Source organism: Lottia gigantea, assembly GCF_000327385.1.
Source record: "Lottia gigantea unplaced genomic scaffold LOTGIsca_143, whole genome shotgun sequence".
Classification (NCBI taxonomy): Eukaryota; Metazoa; Mollusca; class Gastropoda; family Lottiidae; genus Lottia; species Lottia gigantea.
In genome coordinates, this window is record NW_008707672.1 from 188,418 (window position 1) to 194,417 (window position 6,000).

A 6,000-nucleotide genomic window follows, 5' to 3' on the forward strand; every position below is an offset into this window, starting at 1 on the left:
CCTGTACATTTGGGAGAATCAAACCCTCCCTTCCCCGAAACCTAAACCCTAAACCTTAGGCCTAACCCAAGGCATAACCCTAGGTTTAACGCTAGGCCTAACCCTAGGTCTAAACCTAGGCCTACACTTACACCTACATTTAACACTAACCTAGGTATAACTCGTCGCCTAACATTAGGGCTAACTCTAGGTCTTGTAAGAGCTTGTGATATTAGGTGAAAGCATTGTGTATTTGTAATTCAAGGACTAGTGATATTATGACCCTAGGGAGGTAAGAGGTTGTTATGTCATGACCCCAGGGTGGTAAGGGTACGTGGTCGTATGAACCTAGGGCGGTAAGTGTATGTCATATCATAACCCTAGGATGGTAAGAGTACATGGTATTATGTACCTAGGGTGTTAACGGTACGTGGTCTAATGAATCTAGAGTGGTAAGAGTTTGTGAGATAATGAACATAGGTTACGTGATCTCATGACCTTAGGATGGTAAAGGGGAATGGTATTGTGACCCTGGGGTTTAGGTGTAAATGTCATATCATACAGATAGCTGAAATGAACTTCTATCAGAAAATATTAAGACAGCCATATCTTTCAAAACAGCATATCTAGAAGCTTATATAAGCAATTAAGGGCAGTCCCGGTTTAGACAAATACAGTCAGCAAAATGAAAGTATAGAGGTGGTAGTATTTTTAACCAATCAAATGGTGGCATGTAGAACCCATTTCTTGATAAAATAAGGACTTGTGGGATAGAAAAACTAAAAAGTAGAGTAATACGGTTTAAAGAAACTTACATAAGCAGTGTAGGGTAGTCCGGGTTTAAATGTTGATGGTGTAATAGGAAGAAAATCGACTTTATATTTAGACTGGTAGAAAAGTATCTCCCCCGTTCCATTCAGCGTTTTACCAGTCACCTTCTCAGTTACTCGGGCTACAATCTGGACATTAGACAAATTATTCCAATAACTTCTCGATTTCTTGATGCCGACCAGAGAAAATATATATTTCTTTTCGCCATTGATCTGAAAGTATAAAAGACAAAATCTGATGATTTGGCAGGCGAATACCGCGCAGTGTGCTGTTTGGCAAATAAACCTCATTGCCCACTTTCTGGCGTTAGTTATTATCCCAACCAGGAGCTCAACAGTATATCTTCAATTCAACGATTCAACGCTTTCCAAATGTATATCTAAAAAGTTAAGAAAATATGCAATTGAGGAAAATATATCTATATATGAACAGCAACCAAATTCCAGAGCATATTTTCCTTTTTACTTTCTTCTTTCTTTCTTTTATTTTGCTCGGTACCTCTCGTATCGGCAGTTGCCCTAATATAAAGCTGTGTAGAGGAGGTACGTTTCCCGACAGGATTATCTATAGGTGGAAAATAGAAGAACCGAAAACATAGCCTAAGGTATGACAGGCAACGTTGGGAACATGATTCGCTTATGCTGTTTCTATATTATGGACAATTGTCATCTTAATCCTACTTACGTTGCTTTCACAGTACCGTGAATTTCTGTGTCTGAATGTAGTCCAATGGGAGGTAACTCAACTTTAAGTTCTAATTTAGGTAATTATTAAAGTTAAATAAAAGATTAATATATAAGATAAGTGGAGAGTATATAATAGGTCAAAGCAGGGGGTAGATTTTGAGTACCAGGTCATGAATAATCCCCCCCCCCCCCCCCCCCAAAAAAAAAAGAAAAGACATGAAAGGAACTCGTCATAAGAAGTTTGAACCACCACCACCCCCAAAAACGTGAAAGGAACTCAACATGGTCATTTATACTCATCTTTGGAAATTATGAAATACCTTCACAGTCAGGGCTCCGATATATTTTTGATGGATTTTTGAAACCATAGCTTCTAATTCACAACACGATACAGTTCCTATCGTGTGGTCGTTCTTGATATCAATATACTTTTAACGTCATTGTTCACTGAACACAAAGCAAATTCGAACTTTACTCACCATAATGTTGAACAAGAAATTATTTCTGTTTACTGTAGCCACTCTGTATTACAAAATAGTTCATTGAAAGACTTCTTAAAGGTATTGTGAAGAGTTTTTCTATAAATTTGATGTATTTTATGTTACGGGAACACTGATGGCATCAATTTGCACCATTCACATTTTCAATCAGACGTCTGTGGTTCCTGCAATTCCACCTAAAGGGACATTCGGCTTAACATTTTCATTATCAAACCTAAACCTGTGGACCTACGTGGGTGAGGGCCTTTGGACAAAAGTGGCTGAGGGCCCTTGGTCTTAAGTTAGTGAGGACCTGTGGACCTAAGTGACTGAGGGCAGTTGTATGGGTTCTAGCAATGGGGCAAGGTATTACAGACATCAAATAGTGGAATGACACTAGTTCTAGCAATGGGGCAGGTTTTATTGACATGAAACACTGAGAGGAAATGGCCAAAATGACAAATTGATCAGAAAAAATTTCTCGCATCAAACCGAAATGTTTCTGTTCAATCAAAGGTCCAGCTGCCTTTAGAGACTCGTAGACCCTTGGAAGTGGGCGTTTGTTCTGAGACTCTGCAACTTGACCGACCTAATTTAGGTTTTTGGAATCGTTGCAGGAATCTGCTCTTTGGGCCCTAAACGTAACTCGGACACACTTATCTGCATGCAATAATTCAAGTTCTTGAGACACTTAGAAAAGACCGTTTGTTCTTGGACTCTTGGGATTAGTATTTTTTTCCAATTTTTATCATAGTTCTAGCAGTGGGGTAGGAATTGTTGACAGTTGTTCTAGAGCATGGGGCAGGTTTTTGGGACATTTTTCAGTCTGTTTTAAGTATAGGTTCTAAATCAGGGCAGGTATTACTGACGGACAGTGGTTCTAACAATGGGGCAAAGGTTTTTGAGACAGCTTTCTGCTTTTGGTGGCCATGTTGGATATGGTTGCTAATACTGTGTATAAAGTATAAAAGCGCGGCAACCGGGTAGTTTGAGTGGCTTTAGGATTTGGGACTTTCAGGATCGGATAGACGAGTGAATTGGCTGTGCGCATGCGCGGTCGAAATGTTAGGGACATGGACATTTTGCTATTTTGTTTATATGCAGGTGCAAAAAGTTGCAAATCTAGAAAGCTGAAAATTGCACCGATAGATAGAGAATAAAAAACTATATCTGTATGCAAAGTTTGAAGCGAATCGGAGAATATCTAGTTTCTTGGCTATAAAGTGAAGCAATGTGTTATTGGTCTTACAGAGAAATGAGAAAGTGAAAAAACGAGATAAAACGAGATTTTATGTTTTGGTGGGATTTTTGAGATGACAATAGGGTATTAACTTCTTCAAATTTCGATATGCGAAGAATCGGCGGCCATGTTGAATGTGGTTGCTAATACTATGTATAAAGTATAAAAGCGCGGCAACCGGGTAGTTTGAGTGACTTTAGGGATTTGAGACTTTGATGATCGGATAGAGGACTGAATTGGCTTTACGCATTTTTAAATTTTTGACCAAAATATCCTGTACGGCCTTTTTGGGCTAGTTCTAGCACATGAAAAGGGCTAGGGCTAGGTGAGAAAAGAGAGAATCGTGGAGATTTCGGGTGTCAACTTGCACTCTACTCAAACAAGTCAGCCGAAACTCACAGAAAAGGAACGCGTTTTGGGTTTTAGTTACTTATGCGACATTACTCTTTGAAGATGGGTTGGGAACGACGGGGCAGGTTTTTGAGACATCAAAGGTCAATGTACTTTAGTTAAGTGGATCAGTGTTATAACAGTAGGGCAGGTTTTTTACACATTTACTCTTTAAATTTAAAAAAGTTATAAATGTAGGGCAGGTTTATGCGACATTACTTGATGTTTTAAAAAAATAGGGCCGAAATTAAGGTTTTTTGAGGGTTTTTCAACTTTTCCGGGTAAAAGGGACATCAGGGATTTCATCTATAGATTTTTTGACCCTTAAAATTGTTATTTTTCAAATTTCTGCATGAGTTACTTCCCGTAAATTGTTGGAAGTAATTCGTTTTTTTTTTAAATGATCACTTGGCATGCCCTAGCCCGGGGGTAAAGAATATTTTGGGCCTTACCATCTTATTCAGCACATTTTTTTCCTAAGTCCACATTAATTTTCGATTTTTTACTTGTCTCTTCTACCTGCCAAAACTCACTAAGTGAAAGTAGGTCACGCAGTACTCTCAACCCTATATAAACAACAGAACATCACGTTAGGGCCACTTGTACTAGAACTCTCAAGACTAAAACGTCGTTCACTTTTTCTGCTCTGCACTCACCCATTGTATTTACAAATTTCTAGAAATACACAAAAACACACACCCTTACATACACTAGATCTTTTAAATTAAATTTAATTTTATTTTCATACTGTTTATGAAATTTAGTTTTTTTGTGGGTTTTAAGCTTTTTATTAGCCTCTTGCATTAATTTGCTCCTGTCTATTTCGGCAGTTATGGCCTGCAGCGGCACTGCTTCAGAAATATCTCTGCTTCAGAAAATGTCTCTGTTGCAGAAAATGTCTCTGCTTCAGAAAATGTATCAAGTTCTGAACCTGTGTCTTGTTCGGAAGGTGAACATGTCTCTGTACCAAGGTCTCCGCCCCAAAAACCAGCAAATAAGCCCCGGGCTCCTAAAATCTGCCCACTGAGTGGTGCGATAGTCATCCAATTGAGGAGGCATTTCACGGTAGTGCACAGCTAATCCAATAGGGAGGCTGCTGTTCTAAGCAGTCAAGACGTAACTGCCAAGACAGACAAAAAAAAAGTGTCCGACATGTGGAAAATTTGTGACCGTATTTGGTCATCATTTAATCCGTACTCTCCACATGTCGGCCACAGATCCAGCATATTTCAGGCTAACAAGGCGAAGTATGCCTACAACTCTAACCCAGGAGGAGGTTGATGAACAAGCGAGAGCAGAAGAATAGCAAGATCAGGAGGAGGAGGAGGAGGATGAGGAAGCACAAAGACCAAAACGTCACAGTCGCAGGAACAAGGATCTTCCTGCAGGCCCTGCGTTAGATACCTTAGAAGCTTTTTTGCACCCCTCCGAGGATTAAGTCTCAAAAGTGCTAATCAGCATAGCAATTTGGTTATCCTATGCGGGTGAGCCAAAAATAGAAAATTGGTCAAACCCACTCACCGTTTTTCCCCTTGGCTGACAAAAGGTAAGGAGGAAAAAATTCTTACACCTTCCACTTTACGGGCGTATTGTTTTTCAGCCAAAATGAGGTTGGATTAACTCAGAGATTAGTAAGTTAGTAACATCTTATCAGAGGCAGGAGTGGGAGGTGAGCTTCAAGTACGCCGATGCAAACCTCAAAAGGCTGGTCGTTGTTCAGAAAGGGCGGTTGAGGGAAAAATACAAAAAATTGATTTTCGATCCCGGTGATGTCTCAGACATCCTCAGACAAAATCTGATGATTTGGCAGGCGAATACCGCGCAGTGTGCTGTTTGGCAAAAAAACCTCATTGCCCACTTTCTGGCGTTAGTTATTATCCCAACCAGGAGCTCAACAGTATATCTTCAATTCAACGATTCAACGCTTTCCAAATGTATATCTAAAAAGGTAAGAAAATATGCAATTGAGGAAAATATATCTATATATGAACAGCAACCAAATTCCAGAGCATATTTTCCTTTTTACTTTCTTCTTTCTTTCTTTTATTTTGCTCGGTACCTCTCGTATCGGCAGTTGCCCTAATATAAAGCTGTGTAGAGGAGGTACGTTTCCCGACAGGATTATCTATAGGTGGAAAATAGAAGAACCGAAAACATAGCCTAAGGTATGACAGGCAACGTTGGGAACATGATTCGCTTATGCTGTTTCTATATTATGGACAATTGTCATCTTAATCCTACTTACGTTGCTTTCACAGTACCATGAATTTCTGTGTCTGAATGTAGTCCAATGGGAGGTAACTCAACTTTAAGTTCTAATTTAGGTAATTATTAAAGTTAAATAAAAGATTAATATATAAGATAAGTGGAGAGTATATAATAGGTCAAAGCAGGG